Source organism: Bos indicus, chromosome 9, assembly GCF_029378745.1.
Source record: "Bos indicus isolate NIAB-ARS_2022 breed Sahiwal x Tharparkar chromosome 9, NIAB-ARS_B.indTharparkar_mat_pri_1.0, whole genome shotgun sequence".
Taxonomy (NCBI): domain Eukaryota; kingdom Metazoa; phylum Chordata; class Mammalia; order Artiodactyla; family Bovidae; genus Bos; species Bos indicus.
This window is the reverse complement of record NC_091768.1, coordinates 3,831,601-3,851,723: the sequence shown is the minus strand read 5'-3', so window position 1 is coordinate 3,851,723 and position 20,123 is coordinate 3,831,601.

The following is a 20,123-nucleotide window of genomic DNA, read 5'->3' as shown; positions in this document are numbered from 1 at the left end:
GGGACGTGGGTTTGGTCCCTGGTAGAGGAAATAGTCAAGGCTATGGTCTTCCCAAAGGTCACGTTTGGTTGTGAGAACTAGGCCATAAAGAAGACAGAGTATCAAAGAATTAATGGCTTTGAACTGTGGTGCTGGAAAAGACTCCTGAAAGTCCCTTGAACAGCAAGGATATCAAACCAATCAATCTTAAGGGAAATACTCCTGAATACTCATTGGAGGGACGGATGCTGAAGCTGAAGCTCCAGTATTTTGATCACCTGATGCGAACTGCTGATTCACTGGAAATGTCCCTGATGCTATGAAAGATTGAGAACAAAAGGAAAAGAGGTCATCAAAGGATGAGATGGCTGGATGGCATCATTGATGCCATGGACATGAATTTAGGTAAACTTCAGAAGATGGTAAGAGACAAGGAGGTTTGGCGTGCTGCAGTCCATGTGGTCACAAAGATTCAGACATGACTGGGCAACTGAACAACAACAAAGGGGAACTAAAATCCTACATGCTGAAGAACAACTAAGCCCACACACCACAACTACTGGACCCGCACGCCCTAATTAGTGACTGTGTCTACTGTAATAAAAGATCTCCCATAGCACAATGAAGATTTTGTGTGCTTCAGTGAAGACCTGACACATCCAAATAAATAAACGGAAAATAAAATACAATAATCAGCACAATAAATAGATTTTCTAAAGGAATAGGACTGTTTATGAAGCACGGGCGGCTGCGACCGGCATACTAAGCACGGGTGAGAGGAGCTGCACCACGTCTGAGGTCAGGGGCAGAAGCCGGGAGGACCCCATGCCTGAAGGGCAGTGGCCAAGAGGAGTTACCCCACGTCCGAGGTCAGGGGCAGCGGCTGGGAGTAGCAGTGGCTGCGTGGGCACAGAAGGGCCTAGAGGAGTTATCCCACATTGAAGGTCAGGAAGGGCATTGGTGAGGAGATATCCCTTATCCAAGGTAAGGAGCAGAGGCTGCCCTTTGTTGGAGCAGCCGTGAAGAGATACCCCACTCCCAAGGTAAGAGAAACCCAAATAAGACGGTAGGTGTTGCAAGAGGGCATCAGAGGGCAGACATACTGAAACCATACTCACAGAAAACTAGTCAATCTAATCACACTAAGACCACAGCCTTGTCTAACTCAATGAAACTAAACCATGCCCATGCGGCAAGCCAAGACGGGTGGGTCATGGTGGAGAGATCTGACAGAATGTGGTCCACTGGAGAAGGGAAAAGCAAACCACTTCAGTATTCTTGCCTTGAGAACCCCATGAACAGTATGAAAAGGCAAAATGATAGGATACAGAAAGAGGAACTCCCCAGGGCAGTAGGTGCCCAATATGCTACTGGAGATCAGTGGAGAAATAACTCCAGAAAGAATGAAGGGATGGAGTCAAAGCAAAAACAATATCCATCTGTGGATATGACTGGAGATGGAAGCAAGGTCCGATGTTATAAAGAACAATATTGCATAGGAACCTGGAATGTCAGGTCCATGAATCAAGGCAAATTGGAAGTGGTCAAACAAGAGATGGCAAGAGTGAATGTCAACATTCTAGGAATCAGCGAACTAAAATGGACTGGAATGGGTAAATTTAACTCAGATGACCATTATATCTACTACTGCGGGCAGGAATCCCTCAGAAGAAATGGAGTGGCCATCATGGTCAACAAAAGATTCCGAAATGCAGTACTTAAATGCAATCTCAAAAACGACAGAATGATCTCAGTTCATTTCTAAGGCAAACCATTCAATATCAGAGTAATCCAAGTCTATGCCCCAACCAGTAATGCTGAAGAAGCTGAAGTTGAACGGTTCCATGAAGACCCACAAGACCTTTCAGAACCAACATCCAAAAAAGACGTCCTTTTCATTACAGGGGACTGGAATGCAAAAGTAGGAAGTCAAGAAACACCTGGAGTAACAGGCAAATTTGGCCTTGGAATATGGAATGAAGCAGGGCAAAGTCTAATAGAGTTTTGTCAAGAAAATGCACTGCTCAGAGCAAACACCCTCTTCCAACAACACAAGAGAAGACTCTACACATGGACATCATCAGATAGTCAACACCGAAATCAGATTGATTATATACTTTGCAGCCAAAGATGGAGAAGCTCTATATAGTCAACAAAAACAAGACCAGGAGCTGACTGTGGCTCAGATCATGGACTCCGTATTACCAAATTCAGACTGAAATTGAAGACAGTAGGGAAAACCACTAGACCATTCAGGTATGACCTAAATCAATTCCCTTATGATTATACAGTGGAAGTGAGAAATAGAATTAAGGGACTAGATCTGATAGATATAGTGCCTGATGAACTATGGACTGAGGTTCGTGACATTGTACAGGAGACAGGGATCAAGACCATCCCCATAGAAAAGAAATGCAAAAAAGCAAAATGGCTGTCTGGGGAAGCCTTACAAATAGCTGTGAAAAGAAAAAAAGTGAAAAGCAAAGGAGAAAAGGAAAGATATAAACATCTGAATGCAGAGTTCCAAAGAATAGCAAGAAGACATAAGAAAGCCTTCCTCAGTGATCAATGCAAAGAAATAGAGGAAAACAACAGAATGGAAAAGACTAGAGATCTTTTCAAGAAAATTAGAGATACTAAGGGAACATTTCAAACAAAGATAGGCTCGATAAAGGACAGAAATGATATGGACCTAACAGAAGCAGAATATATTAAGAAGAGGTGGCAAGAATACACAGAAGAACTGTTCAAAAAAGATCTTCACAACAAGGAGAATCACGATGGTGTGATCACTGATCTAGAGCCAGACATCCTGGAATGTGAAGTCAAGTGGGGCTTAGAAAGCATCACTAAGAACAAAGCTAGTGGAGGCGATGGAATTCCAGTTGAGCTATTTCAAATTCTGAAAGATGATGCTGTGAAAGTGCTGCACTCAATACGCCAGCAAATTTGGAAAACTCAGCATGGCCACAGGACTGGAAAAGGTCAGTTTTCATTCCAATCCCAAAGAAAGGTAATGCCAAAGAATGCTCAAACTACTGCACAATTGCACTCATCTCACCTGCTAGTAAAGTAATGCTCAAAATTCTCCAAGCCAGGATTCAGCAATACACGAACTGTGAACTTCCAGTTGTTCAATTGGTTTTAGAAAAGGCAGAGGAACCAGAGATCAAATTGCCAACATCCATTGGATCATGGAAAAAGCAAGAGAGTTCCACAAAAACATCTATATCTCCTTTATTGACTATGCCAAAGCCTTTCACTGTGTGGATCACAATAAACTGTGGAAAATTCTGAAAGAGATGGGAATACCAGACCACCTGACCTGCCTCTTGAGAAATCTGTATGCACGTCAGGAAGCAACAGTTCGAACTGGACTTGGAACAACAGACAGGCTCCAAATAGAAAAAGGAGTACGTCAAGGCTGTATATGTCACCCTGCTTATTTAACTTATATGCAGAGTACATCATGAGAAACACTGGAATGGAAAAAACAGAAGCTGGAATCAAGAATGCTGGAAGAAATATCAATAACCTCAGCTATGCCGATGACACCACCCTTATGGCAGAAAGTGAAGAGGAACTAAAAGGCCTCTTGATGAAAGTGACAGAGGAGAGTGAAAAAGTTGGCTTAAAGCTCAACATTCAGAAAACGAAGATCATGGCATCGTGTCCCATCACTTCATGGGAAATAGATGGGGAAACAGTGGAAACAGTGTCAGACTTTATTTTTGCGGGCTCCAAAATCACTGCAGATGGTGACTGCAGCCATGAAATTAAAAGACGCTTACTCCTTGGAAGGAAAGTTATGACCAACCTAGATAGCATATTCAAAAGCAGAGACATAACTTTGCCAACAAAGGTCCGTCTAGTCAAGGCTATGGTTTTTCCTGTGGTCATGTATGGATGTGAGTTTGGACTGTGAAGAAGGCTGAGTGCTGAAGAATTGATGCTTTTGAACTGTGGTGTTGGAGAAGACTCTTGAGAGTCCCTTGGACTGTAAGGAGATCCAACCAGTCCATTCTGAAAGAGATCAGCCCTGGGATTTCTTTGGAAGAAGTGATGCTAAAGCTGAAACTCCAGTACTTTGGCCACCGCATGCAAAGTGTTGACTCATTGGAAAAGACTCTGATGCTGCTAGGGATTTGGGGCAAGAGGAGAAGGGGATGACATAGGATAAGATGGCTGGATGGCATCACTGACTCAATGGATGTCAGTCTGAATGATCTCCGGGAGTTGGTGATGGGCAGGGAGGCCTGGCGTGCCTCATTTCATGGGTTCGCAATGAGTCGGACACGAGCGAGAGACTGAACTGAACTGAACTGAACTGTGTTACTACTGTGGTCATCTTCAGTAAATAAAATTCCCTTTGATTGTAGGTATGTTTTTTTTTTTTTTTCTTTTTCTTTTCTACAATAGAACAATAGAATGGGCAAAAGAAGAGATCTCTTCCAGAAAATTGGAGATACCAAAGGAATCTTTCACTCAAATATGGGCATAATTAAGGGTATAAAATGTATGGATTTAGTAGAAGCAGATGATATTAAGAAGAGGTGGCAAGAATACACAGAGGATCTATACAAAAATGTTCTTAATGACCCAGATAACCATGGTGTTGTGATCACTCAGCTAGAGTAGACATCCTGGAGTACAAAGTCAAATGGGCATTAGGAAACATCACTACAAACAATGCTAGTGGAGGTAATGGAATTCCACGTTAACAACTAATGTTGTTAAAGTGCTGCCCTCAATATGCCAGCAAACTTGGATAACTCATCAGTGGCCCCAGAACTGGAAAAGGTCAGTTTTCATTCCAATTTCAAAGAAATGGCTATGCCAAAAAATGTTCAAACTACCACACAACAGCACTCATTTCACATGCTAGCAAACTAATGCTGATAATTCTCCAAGCATTGCTTCAACACAATGTGAAATGAGAAATTCCAGATGTTCAAGCTTGATTTTTAAAAGGTAGAGGAATCAGATATCAAAATGTCAGCATCCATTTGATCATATTAAAGCAATAAAATTCTAGGAATAAAAAAAAAATTACTTCTGCTTTATTGACTGTGCAAAAGCCATTGATTGTGTGGATCACAACAAACTGTGGAAAATTCTGAGAGATGGGAATATCAGAACACCTTACCTGCCTCCTGAGAAATCTGTATGCAGTTCAAGAAGCAACAGCTATAACCCAACATGAAACAATGGAATGTTTCCAAATTGGAAAAGGAGTACATCGAAGCTGTATATTGTAACCCTGCTTATTTAACTTATATGTATATTACATCATGAAAAAGGCAAGTCTGGATGAAGCACAAGCTGGAATCAATGTTGCTGGGAAAAATATAAATAATCTTAGATATGTAGATGACACCACCCTAATGGCAAAAAGCAAAAGGGAACTAAAGGGCCTTTTAATGAAAGTGAAAGAGGAGAGTGAAAATGTTGGCTTAAATCTCAACATTCAGGAAACTAAGATCATGGCACCCAGGCCCATTATTTCATGGCAAATAGATGGGGAAACAATGGAAATACTGAGTGACATTATTTTGTTGGACTCCAAAAGCCTGTAGATGATGTCTGCAGCCATGAAATTAAAAAAGCCAAAAAACAAAAACTTGCTCCTTGGAAGAAAAGTTATGACCAACCTAGACAGCATTTTAAAAAACAGAGACAGTACTTTGACAACAAAGATCCATTTCTTAAAAGCTATGGCTTTTCCAGTAATCATGTATGGGTGTGAAAGCTGGACCATAAAGAAAGCTGAGCATCAAAGAATTGATGCTTTTGAACTACGGTGTTGAATAAGACTCTTGAGAGTCCCTTGGACTGCAAGGAGGTAAGATCAGTCAATCCTAAAGGAAATCAGTCCTGAATATTCATTTGACAGAACTGATGCTGAAGTTGAAGCTCCAATACTTTGGCCACCTGATGCGAAGAACTGACTCATTAGAAAAGATCTTGATGATGGGGATGATTGAAGGCAGAAGGAGAAGGGGACGACAGAAGATGGGGTGATTGAATGGCATCACTGGCTCAATGGACATGAGTTTGAGCAATCCCAGGAGCTGGTGATGGACAGGGAAGCCTGGCGTGCTGCAGTCCATGGGGTTGCAAAGAGTCAGACATGACTGAGCAACTGAAGTGAAGTGATGCTTTTTATCACTGGATGAAGCTATTTGATTTTTAGGCTTTAGTCATTGATAAAATTTAGCATAGATATGTCAAGTCTTTTAGGAAGGATCACAGCTTTGAATGTGCAATTTTCAGAAATGTCTTTTAAAACAAATTGGTAATGACTTAGCAAAACAACTCAGTCACAAGTGATATTTTGGTCCTAAAATCTTAGATGATATTGTGTGTAAAAGTCACCTGTACAAGGAAGCGGAGGACATAAATACCCTGCTTTGTCAGTCAGATGACATTTACACATTTGATAGTCAAACACTGAATAATCATCTAAGATGTGTGTTTTTTCTTGCAGATTTTATGTTATTTTATTTTGGTATTGCATTTCATAGGATAGAAGAGCCTAAGAGCATAGATGGTGGAACCAGACTACTGGCATTGAAAACCTGGTTCTAGGAAGAAATAGAAAATCTTAACAGATCCATCACAAGTACAGAAATTGAAACTGTAATCAGAAATCTTCCAGCAAACAAAAGCCCAGGTCCAGACGGCTTCACAGCTGAATTCTACCAAAAATTTAGAGAAGAGCTAACACCTATCCTACTCAAACTCTTCCAGAAAATTACAGAGGAAGGTAAACCTCCAAACTCATTCTATGAGGCTAACATCACCCTAATACAAAAACCTGACAAAGATGCAACAAAAAAAGAAAACTACAGGCCAATATCACTGATGAACATAGATACAAAAATCCTTAACAAAATTCTATCAATCAGAGCCCAACAAAACATTAAAAAGATTATACACCACGACCAAGTGGGTTTTATCCCAGGGATGCAAGAATTCTTCAATATCCACAAATCAATGTAATACACCACATTAACAAATTGAAAAATAAAAGCCATATGATTATCTCAATAGAGGCAGAGAAAGCCTTTGACAAGATTCAATCTTCAGAAAGCAGGAATAGAAGGAACATACCTCAACATAATAAAAGCTATATATGACAAACCCACAGCAAACATTATCCTCAATGGTGAAGAATTGAAAGCATTTCCTCTAAAGTCAGGAACAAGACAAGGGTGCCCACTTTAACCACTACTATTCAACATAGTTTCGGAAGTTTAGGCCACAACAGTCAGAGCAGAAAAAGAAATAAAAGGAATCCAAATTGGAAAAGAAGAAGTAAAACTCTCACTGCAGATGGCATGATCCTCTATATAGAAAACCCTAAAGACTCCACCAGAAAATTACTAGAGCTAATCAATGAATATAGTAAAGTTGCAGGATATAAAATCAACACATAGAAATCCCTTGCATTCCTATACACTAATAATGGGAAAATATTAAGAGAAATTAAGGAATCTATTTCATTCACCATTGCAATGAAAAGAATAAAATACTTAGGAATATATCTACCTAAAGAAACTAAAGACCTATATATAGAAAACTATAAAACACTGGTGAAAGAAATCAAAGAGGACATTAATAGATGGAGAAATATACCATGTACACAGATTGGAAGAATCAATATAGTGAAAATGAGTATACTACCTAAAGCAATGTATAGATTCAATGCAATCCCTATCAAGCTACCAACGGTATTTTTCACAGAGCTAGAACAAATAATTTCACAATTTGTATGGAAATACAAAAAACCTTGAATAGCCAAAGCAATCTTGAGAAAGAAGACTGGAACTGGAGGAATCAACCTGCCTGACTTCAGGCTCTACTACAAAGCCACAGTCATCAAGACAGTATGGTATTGGCACAAAGACAGAAATATAGATCAATGGAATGAAATAGAAAGCCCAGAAATAAATCCATGCATGTATGGACACCTTATTTTTGACAAAGGAGACAAGAATATACAATGGAGAAAACACAATCTCTTTAACAAGTGGTGCTGGGAAAACTGGTCAACCACTTGTAAAAGAATGAAACTGGAACACTGTCTAACAGCACACACAAAAATAAACTCAAAATGGATTAAAGATCTAAACATAAGATCAGAAACTATAAAACTCCTAAAGGAGAACATAGGCAAAACACTCTCTGACATACATCACAGCAGGATTCTCTATGACCCACCTCCCAGAATACTGGAAATAAAAATAAAAATAAACAAATGGGACCTAATTAAAATTAAAAGCTTCTGCACAACAAAGGAAACTATAAGCAAGGTGAAAAGACAGACTTCAGAATGGGAGAAAATAATAGCAAATGAAGCAACTGACAAACAATTAATCTCAAAAATATACAAGCAACTCCCACAGTTCAATTCCAGAAAAATAAATGACCCAATCAAAAAATGGGCCAAAGAACTAAATAGACATTTCTCCAAAAAAGACATACAGATGGCTAACAAACACATGAAAAGATGCTCAACATCACTCACTATCAGAGAAATGCAAATCAAAACCACAATGAGGTACCATTTCATGCCAGTCAGAATGGCTATGATCCAAATGTCTACAAGCAATAAATGCTGGAGAGGGTGTGGAGAAAAGGGAACCCTCTTACACTGTTGGTGGGAATGCAAACTAGTACAGCCACTATGGAGAACAGTGTGGAGATTCTTCAAAAAAAAAAAAAAAAAAAAACTGGAAATAGAACTGCCTTATGACCCAGCAATCCCACTGCTGGGCATACACACTGAGGAAACCAGAATTTAAAAGACATGTGTACCCCAATATTCATTGCATAACTGTTTATAATAGCCAGGACATGGAAGCAACCTAGATGTCCATCAGCAGATGAATGGATAAGAAAGCAGTGGTACATATACACAATGGAGTACTACTCAGCTACTAAAAAGAATACATTTGAATCAGTTCTAATGAGGTGGATGAAACTGGAGCCTATTATACAGACTGAAGTAAGCCAGAAAGAAAAACACCAATACAGTATACTAACACTATATATGGAATTTAGAAAGATGGTAATGATAACCCTGTATGCGAGACAGCAAAAGAGACACTGATGTATAGAACAGTCTTTTGGACTCTGTGGGAGAGGGAGAGGGTGGTATGATTTGGGAGAATGGCATTGAAACATGTATAATATCATATAAGAAACTAATCACCAATCCAGGTTCGATGCAGGATACAGGATGCTTGAAGCTGGTACACTGGGATGACCCAGAGGGATTGTATGGAGAGGGAGGTGGGAGGGGGGTTCAGGATGGGGAACACGTGTACACCATGGTGGATTCATGTTGATGTATGGCAAAACCAATACAATATTGTAATGTAATTAGCCTCCAATTAAATAAATAAATTTAAATTTAAAAATTAAAAAAAGAAAACCTGGTTCTAATTCACGTTAGGTTTGTTTCTGTTTCTAATGCAAATGGATCTCATATGTGTCACAAAAATTATCTCAAAATGGACTGTAGAGCTAAACATATCAATAAAGTGTGGAACTACAAGACTTCTAGAAAACAATGTAAGAGAAAAACCATGATGACCTTGGATACTGCGATGATTTTCTAGTTACAACAGCAAAGCCATGATAAAAGTAAAAAATAATAGATGTTATATTTCATTACAGTTAAAAACTTCTGTTAAATTAAATACAGTGTCAAGAGAATGATAACATAAGCCCCATACTAGGAAAAAATGTATTTGCGAAACCTCTAATAAAAAATATTATCTAGAATATAGAAGAACTCTTAAATAAGAGTTCAAGGAGAAACAGACAACCTTAAAATATGAGCCAAAAATCCTAACAGACACCTTATCCAAGAAAATCTGTAAATGGAAAATAAGAGTTGAACATCTAACTATTCTCATTTTACAATTAAGGAAACAGTGTCCTAGAAAGTTTAAGTGATTTACCTGTAGTTCATAACTATATTGTAGCAAAACTGGATCCAAAATACAAGGCCCTTACTTCCCCAGATATGCATGTCCAACATTAGACCAAAATGATCACTTCTGTCAAATGATGCAGTGACAAGGTTTTGCCCTATTAATTGCCAGCCTTAAGTAACAAGAGATTGAGATTTTATTGAGGAAATTAGTTTCTGTCCTCTTTCATAATTAATAAGAACAAGGAGTCTGATTTCTCATTCCATGTTTAATTAATTATGGACACTTGAGCAAGATTGTTCACCTCTTCAAACCTGCTTAGTTATTTGTAAACTGGAGAAAATAGTATATTAAACATTTCTTGAAATTTTACCTGGTATTTAACACAACTGTATTATATCAATAATTTTAAAGAACTGCTTATTTTGCTACTTTAAAATGATAATAATTAATTATTGTTTTTATAACCTTATATGACTGCATATTGTTACAAAAACTAATATTTTTCTTTCACCAGTGTGAGATTCAAAGAAAGGTAGCATCATGTCTTGTTGTTTATTTATTTATTCATTCAACAAATATCTTTGTAACATATATTATTAGCCAGAGTCTGCCAAAGGTACTGATACTCAGATCAGATCAGATCAGTTGCTCAGTCATGTCCGACTCTTTGCGACCCCATGAATTGCAGCACACCAGGCCTTCCTGTCCATCACCAACACCCAGAGTTGACTGAGACTCATTCCATCGAGTCAGTGATGCCATCCAGCCATCTCATCCTCTGTCGTCCCCTTCTCCTCTGGCCCCCAATCCCTTCCAGCATCAGAGTCTTTTCCAATGAGTCAACTCTTCACATGAGGTGGCCAAAGTACTGGAGTTTCAGCTTCAGCATAATTCCTTCCAAAGAAATCCCAGGGCTGATCTCCTTCAGAATGGACTGGTTGGATCTCCTTGCAGTCCAAGGGACTCTCAAGAGTCTTCTCAAACACCACAGTTCAAAAGCATCAATTCTTAGGTGCTCAGCTTTCTTCACAGTCCAACTCTCACATCCATACATGACCACAGGAAAAACCATAGCCTTGACTAGACGAACCTTTGTTGACAAAGTAATGTCTCTGCTTTTGAATATGCTATCTAGGTTGGTCATAACTTTCCTTTCAAGGAGTAAGAGTCTTTTAATTTCATGATACTAGCAATGAGCAAATAAAAGTAGATGGCTTTATTCTTGTCTTTATAGACTTTAAATGTCTTTCTCTTCCTCTGGACACTCATCTCTGTTTTTCCTAAATTCCATACTTCAGAGACAGAAAGAAATACTTGAAGGCTCTAATAACCACTCCTATTATATATTATTCCCTCTAATGATAACACAGATAATGGGGCTGGCATGTTTTCTTATAGGTAATTCAGGAAGAAAAGAGCCTGTTCTCCTAGAGCAACACTTAAGCTTGTACTTCCATTGGATAATATTGAAAATATTTCCATATTTACTCACTCAGTTCTTTATCCACATTTTCTGTAATATGGTCAATAATGCCAGAAGAACCAGAGGTGATAGCATACCAACTTCAGTCACATTTTGAGAATGGATTTATTTTCCTTAAAATGATTGACTCATGTAATACTTGAATAACAAAAAAAAAAGAAAAAAAAAATCATTCTTCTCTTTCAGGGTGAGTTTCCCCTTTCATTTCTGAGTCCTTCCCTAAAAGCACAACCAATCTGGGGCTATTTCAATCCATCAGTCATGGTCAGCATAAATTAATATTGCTATAAATAAAATCAACTGAAACTTTAGTGTCTTAAATTATCATTTTGTTATTTTAAGATTATGTCAAATTTAAATTTAGGCAAGGCTCAACTAGAATTTTCTGTTCTCAGCTCTGTCCCCTCATAGTCTTCAGTCAGCAGCAAAACAGTAGTTTTCTCTTTATTCAAATACTCTGGCTAATGTCTGGGATGAAGAAAATTACTGAGCTATTTATCTTTAATCTACCAGTAGGTCAGCCTGAGCTTCTGTGAGTGTTATCTAAGAAGGTTTTCAAAATCCACAGTGCAAAAAGTCAAGGTATTTGGGGCTTTGATTTGGAAGTGGCCTAAAGGTCACATCCACATAAATTTATTGATCAAAGTGAATCAGAAGGCCCCAGATCATCATCTTTTGATGATGAAAGGAGCTACAAAGTTATGCTGAAATTATATGTCAGCTACCCAGAACCAGACATTCTGGTGTGTGAAGTCAAGTGGGCCTTAGGAAGTGAAAGTTAAAGTGAAAACTTCTCAGTTGTGTCCAGCTCTTTGCAACCCCATGGACTATACAGCCCTGAATTCTCCAGGCCAGAATACTGGAGTGGATAGCTTTTCCCTTCTCCAGGGGATCTTCCCGACCCAGGGCTCAAACTCAGGTCTCCTGCATTGCAAGCAGATTCTTTACCAGCTGAGCTACCAGGAAAGCCCAAGAATACTGGAGTGGGTAGCCTATTCCTTTTCCAGTGGATCTTTCCGACCCAGGAATTGAACTGGGGTCACCTGCTTTGCAGTAAGATTCTTTACAAACTGACTTATCAGGGAAGCTGGCTTTAGGACTTCCTGGTGGCTCAGACAGCAAAACGTCTGCCTATAGTGTGGGAGACCTGGGTTCAATCCCTGGGTTGGGAAGATCCTCTGGAGAAGGAAATGGCAACCCACTCCAGTATTCTTGCCTGGAAAATCTCATGGACGGAAAAGCCTGGTGGGCTACAGTCCGTGGGGTCTCAAAGAGTCGGACACGACTGAGTGACTTCACTTTCACTGTTAATAAAACTAGTGGATGCAATGGAATTCCAATAGAGCTAATCAAAACATAAATGATGATGAAGACCCAGCAGTGGCTACAAGGTGGGAAAAGGTCTATTTTCAGCTCAATTTCCAAGAAAGGTAGTACTAAAGAATATTCTAATCATCGGACAATTGCACTCATCTCCCATGCCAGTAAGGTCATGCTTAAAATCTTGCATGCTGGGCTTCAGCATTAGGAGAATCAAGAGCCACCAGATGTCCAATTTGGGTTTAGAAAAGGCAGAAGAAGCGGAGATCAAATTGCCAACATTCCTGGATTATAGAGAAAGCAAGGGAATGCCAGAAAAAAATTTACCTCTGTTTAATCAGCTAAGCTAAATCCTTTGACTGTGTGGATTATAACAAACTGTGAAAAGTTCTTAAAGAGATAGGCATACCAGACCATCTTACCTGGCTTCTGATAAACCTTTATGCAGATGAAGAAACAACAGTTAGAATCCTGTATAGAACAACTGATTGGTTCAGGGTTGAGACAGAAGTACCACAGGGTTGTCTGCTGTCACCCTGTTTGTTTAACATATATGCTGAGCACATCATGAGAAATTCCTGACTGGATGAGTTATAAGCTGGAATCAAAGTGAACAACCTCAAATATTTGGATGATATTGTTCTAATGGCAGACAATGAAGAGGAACTAAAGAGCCTCTAGATGACAGTAAAGAAGGGGAATGAAAGAGCTGGCTTAAGGCTAAATGTTATAAAAAACTAAAATGGCATCCGGCCCCATTACTTCATGGCAAATATAAGGTGAAAATGTAGAAGCAGTGACAGATTTCCTCTTCTTGGAATCCAAAATCACTGTGGGTGATGACAGAAGATGATTGCTTCTTGACAGAAAAGTGATGACAAACCCAGAGAGTGTGTTTAAAAACAGAGACATTACTCTGCCAACAAAGGTCTATATAGTCAAGGCAATGGTCATCCCAGTAGTCACAGACAGTTGTGAAAGCTGGACTATCCACAGAGCACCAAAGAATTGATGCCTTCAAACTGTGGTACTGGAGAAGACTCTTGAAAGTCCTTTGGACAGCAAGGAGATAAAACCAGTCAATCTTAAGAAAATCAACCCTGAATACTCATTGAAAGGACTGATCCTGAAGCTAAAGTTCTAGTAATTTGGCCACTTGATATGAAGAGCCAATTCATTGGAAAAGTCTCTAATTCTAGGAAAGATTGAGGGCAGAAGAGGGTGTCAGAGGATGAAATGATTGGATGTCATCACTGATGCAATGGTCATGAAATTGGGCAAACTCCAAGAGATGGTAAGAGAAAGGGAGGCCTGGCATGCTGAAGTCCATGAAGTCACAAAGAGCGGTACATGACCACTCATGTACCACTTGAAAAGCAAAGACATTACTTTGCCAACAAAGGTCCATCTAGTCAAGGCTATGGTTTGTCCAGCGGTCATTTATGGATGTGAGAGTTGGACTGTGAAGAAAGCTGAGCACCGAAGAATTGATGCTTTTGAACTGTGGTGTTGGAGAAGACTCTTGAGAGTCCCTTGGACTGCAAGGAGATCCAACCAGTTCATTCTAAAGGAGATCATATGGCAAAACCAATACAATATTGTAAAGTAAAACATAAAAATAATAATAACAATAATAAGCTTACCCTAATAAAGCCAGCTTTACCATAAAAAAAAAAAAAAAAAAAAAAGAAAGAAATAAAGGAGATCAGACCTGGGTGTTCTTTGGAAAGAATGATGCTAAAGCTGAAACTCCAGTACTTTGGCCACCTCATGCGAAGAATTGACTCATTGGAAAAGATTGTGATGCTGGGAGGGATGAGGTGCAGGAGGAAAAGGGGACGACAGAGGATGAGATGGCTGGATGGCATCACTGACTGGATGGACGTGAGTCTGAGTGAACTCCGAGAAGTTGGTGATGGACAGGGAGGCCTGGCATGCTGCGATTTATGGAGTCGGACAACACTAAGTGACTGAAATGAACTGAACTGAACTGAACTGAACTTATATCTAGAGGGGAAATGTTCAGTGATTTATACAAAATCTACAGGAGTCTTCAGTCTGACACAATTAGTCATATTACTTCTATATGCAAAATACTCTCGGCTACACTGAGGAGCCTGAAAGGTTCAACTAAGGTTGCCATAATGCTTAAAGTTCTGGATTCTAGTAACTGGTTTCCTCAGTAGGAAATCTACAGGTTTCCAGTAGATTCTTCAACTGGTTTCCAGTTGAGGAAAACCTAAAATGCAGGTTGTCTTAATTCATAGATTTTTGAACTAAAAAAAACAAAAACAAATATTCTTACCCCTAAAGATATAGCATAACCATAATAAATACTTCCACTCAAAACAGGGAGAATGGAAGGCACACAATAATTGCTCCAAGGCAGTTCTGAAAGCCTATGAGATATACTTTTTATTTTAAATTTTATTAGTGATGGATTAACTAGAGAACTAAAAGCAGATCCAATTCTAACAATTTTAAATTGTTTTCTTGAGAATTTCTTTCTACTTCATTTAATTCATAGAAAATTGGAAGCAAAACTGGCTTAAAGTTTCTATTAAAATTGCATTATTTGTGTAAAGAATAAGCTTGTTCAGGGAATAAGGCTCAGATCCTGGCTCCTCATTCACCTCAGGTCACTCACGATTGCTACTCCTTTACAAACGATGTGCTAGATCAGGATATTTATAAAACTTCAAATAAAAGAGTCTAAAATAGTGTTATGGCAGACACAGATTTTTCATAATTTTTGAAGTATTTTCTTTATGTTTAGAGATTTGCCTTTATATAAACAATACTATTTATATGTTCCTCATCATTTAATCACTTAAATATATCAATAGATTTTTAAATGCTTTGTGGTTTTTTTTTTTTTTTTTAATCTCCAAAATATACAGCTAGTTTATTCATCTCAGTACCAGCAAACAACCCAATCAAAAAGTGGGCAAAAGACCCAAGCAGACACCTCTCCAACAAGACACACAGATGGCCAACAAACACATGAAAAGATACTTATCATTGCTGATTATTAGTAAAATGTAAATAAATACTATAATGAGTTATCAGCTCACACCAGTCAGAATCAATTCAGTTCATTTCAGTTGCTCAGAAAAGCTATGACCCACCTAGACAAGATATTATAAATGCTTTGTTTTTAACAGGAGTTTTGGGATGGGGAGGGAGGTGGGAGGGGTGTTCAGGATGGAGAATACGTGTACACCTGTGGTGGATTTATGTTGATGTATGGAAAAAACAATACAATATTGTAAAGTAATTAGCCTCCAATTAAAATAAATAAATTTTATATTAAAAAGGAATAAGCTTCCTGCATACCCAGTGCCTCCAAAAGTCCATACCCTCCCACATTATAAGAATTATTCACCAGATTGTACAATTTTTACTGATAATATACCTGCATTGATGCATCATAATTATCCAAAGTATATGTTTATGATGCATCAATGTAGGTCTATTTTCACTAAAATGATATACAATCTGGTGAGAGATTTTTAAAATTAATTAATTAATTTTAATTGGAGGTTAATCACTTTACAATATTGTGATGGTTTTGCCATATCTACATGAATCAGCAATGGGTGTACATGTGTCCCCCCATTCCTGAACTCCCTCTTTCTCCTCCTTCCCTACCCCATCCCTCTGGGGCTTTGAGTGCCCTGCTTCATGCATTGAACTTGCACTGGTCATCTATTTTACATATGGTAATATACATGTTTCAAAGCTATTCTCTCAAATCATCCCACCCTCACCTTCTCCCACAGAGACCAAAGGTCTGTTCTTTACATCTGTGTCTCTTTTGCTGTCTTGCATATAGGGTCCTCATTACCATCGTTCTAAATTTCATATATGTGCATTAATATATTGTACTGGTGTTTCTCTTTCTGACTAAATTCACTCTGTACAATAGGCTCCAGTTTCATCCATCTCATTAGAACTGAGGAAAAAAATGCGTTCTTTTTATAGCTGAATAATATTCCATTGTGTATATGTAAGACAACTTCCTCATACATTCATTTGCTGATGGATATCTAGGTTGCTTCCATGACCTAGCTATTGTAAACAGTGCTGCAAAAGGGTCTCAAAGACTCAGACATGATTGAGTGACTAATAAAGAGTCACAAAGAGTTGGACATGACTGAGCAACTGAACAACAACAATCTTAGGGTTCATTCTTGTTATGTATTCCATGAGTTTGGACAAATACATACTGTTATATCCATCATTACAATATCATACAGAATATTTTCACTGACTTAGAACCCTTCAGTGTTCTGCCTTTTCATTTCCCACGATCATCTTTGACAACCATATATCTCCCTCCATACTTCTGGTTTTTGGAGAAGGTCGTATTGTTCAAACCATACAGTATATAGACTTTCCAGATTGACTTTATTTTTCATTTGGTAATATGAATTTAATATAAGTCCATGTCCTTTAATTGGCTACATAGTTAATTTCTTTTTTGCACTAAATAGTCATCAACTGTCTACATGAATAACACTATTTAATTGTCTATTTATGGAAATCTTTGTTGCTTCCAAGTTTGGTAAATATGGGTAAAACTGCAGTAAACAGCAGAATGCAGGTTTTTATATGAATATAAGCTTTCAATCTTTTTTTGGGTAAATATAAGGAATGCAATTGCTGGATTATGTAGTTAAGAGTGTTTTTCATTTTGTAAGGAACAACGAATTGTCCTCTAGAGTGGCTATGCAATTTTGCTTCCCACCATCAGTGTATCAGTTCAGTTTAGTTCAGTCTCTCAGACGTGTCTGACTCTTTGCGACCCCATGAATCACAACAGCCAGGCTTCCATGTCCATCACCAACTCCCGGAGTTCACCCAGACTCAGGTCCATTGAGTCAGTGATGCTATCCAGCCATCTCATCCTCTGTCGTCCCCTTCTCCTCCTGACTCCAATCCCTCCCAGCATCAGAGTCTTTTCCAATGAGTCAACTCTTCACATGAGGTGACCAAAGTACTGGAGTTTCAGCTTTAGCATCATTCCTTCCAAAGAAATCACAGGGCTGATCTCCTTCAGAATGGACTAGTTGGATATCCTTGCAGTCCAAGGGACTCTAAAGAGTCTTCTCCAGCACCACAGTTCAAAAGCATCAATTCTTTGGTGCTCAGCCTTCTTCACAGTCCAACTCTCACATCCATACATGACCACAGGAAAAACCATAGCCTTGACTAGATAAACCTTTGTTGGCATAGTAATGTCTCTGCTTTTGAATATGCTATCTAGGTTGGACATAACTTTCCTTCCAAGGAGTAAGCGTCTTTTAATTTCATGGCTGTAATCACCATCTGCAGTGATTTTCGAGCCCAAAAAAATAAAGTCTGACACTGTTTCCACTGTTTCACCATCTATTTCCCATGAAGTGATGGGACCGGATGCCATGATCTTTGTTTTCTGAATGTTGAGCTTTACGGCAACTTTTTCACTCTCCACATTCATTTTCATCAAGAGGCCTTTTAGTTCCTCTTCACTTTCTGCCATAAGGGTGGTGTCATCTGCATATCTGAGGTTATTGATACTTCTCCTGGCAATCTTGATTCCAGCTTGTGTTTCTTGCAGTCCAGCGTTTCTCATGATGTACTTGGCATATAAGTTAAATAAGCAGGGTGACAATATACAGCCTTGATGTACTCCTTTTCCTATTTGGAACCAGTCTGTTCCATGTCCAGTTCTAACTGTTGCTTCCTGACCTGCATACAGATTTCTCAGGAGGCAGGTCAGGTGCTCTGGTATTCCCATCTCTTTCAGAATTTCCCACAGTTTATTGTGATCCACAGAGTCAAAGGCTTTGGCATAGTCAATAAAGCAGAAATAGATGTTTTTCTGGAACTCTCTTGCTTTTTCGATGATCCAGTGGATGTTGGCAATTTGGTCTCTTGTTCCTCTGCCTTTTCTAAAACCAGCTTGAATATCAGGATGTTCACAGTTCACATATTGCTGAAGCCTGGCTTGGAGAATTTTGAGCATTACTATACTAGCATGTGAGATGAGTGCAATTGTGGGGTAGTTTGAGCATTCTTTGGCATTACCTTTCTTTCGGATTGGAACGAAAACTGACTTTTTCCAGTCCTGTGGCCACTGCTGAATTTTACAAATTTTCTGGCATATTGAGTGGAGCACTTTCACAGCATCATCTTTCAGGATTTGAAATAGCTCAACCGGAATTCCATCACCTCCATTAGCTTTGTTCTTAGTGATGCTTTCTAAGGCCCACTTGACTTCACTTTCCAGGATGTCTGGGCCTAGATTAGTAATCTCTTCCAAAAACACAAGAGAAGACTCTGCACGTGGACAGCACCAGATGGTCAACACTGAAATCAGATTGATTATATTCTTTGCAGCCAAAAATGGAGAAGCTCTATACAGTCAACAAGAACAAGACCAGGAACTGACTGTGGCTCAGATCATGGACTCCTTATTACCAAATTCAGACTTAAATTGAAGAAAGTAGGGAAAACCACTAGACCATTCAGGTATGACCTAAATAAAATCCTTTATGATTATACAGTGGGAATGAGAAATATATTTAAGGGACTAGATCTGATAGATAGAGTGCCTGATGAACTATGGACGGAGGTTCATGACATTATACAGGAAACAGGAATGAAGACCATCCCCATGGAAAAGAAATACAAAAAAGCAAAATGGCTGTCTGGGGAGGCCTTACAAATAGCTGTTAAAAGAAGAGAAGCAAAAAGCAAAGGACAAAAGGAAAGATATAAGCATCTGAATGCAAAGTTCCAAAGAATAGCAAGAAGAGATAAGAAAGCCTTCCTCAGCAATCAATGCAAAGAAATAGAGGAAAACAATAGAATGGGAAAGACTAGAGATCTCTTCAAGAAAGTTAGAAATACCAAGGGAACATTTCATGCAAAGATGGGCTCGATAAAGGACAGAAATGGTATGGACCTAACAGAAGCAGAATATATCAAGAAAAGGTGGCAGGAATTCACAGAAGAACTGTACAAAAAAAAAAAAAAAAAAAAATCTTCACGATCCAGATAATCACAATGGTGTGTCTTGGTTACATCTTTATAGCACACATGTTTGGAAGCTAGGTAGTGTTAGTCCTCTAAATTTGTTCTTTGCCTTCAGTAATGTGTTGACTCTTCTGGATTTGGCGGTTCTTCATATAAACTGTAGAATCAGTTTGTTGAGATCCATGAAATAACTTGCAGCATTTTTTATTGGAATTTCTTTGAATCTATAGGTTAATTTGAGAAGAACTGATATCTTCATAATGTTGCATTTTCTTCTCCATGGACACAAAATTTCTCTCCACTTATTAAGTTCTTCTTTAATGCCATTCTTCAGAATTCTGTAGCTTTCCACACTTAGATCCTACACATAT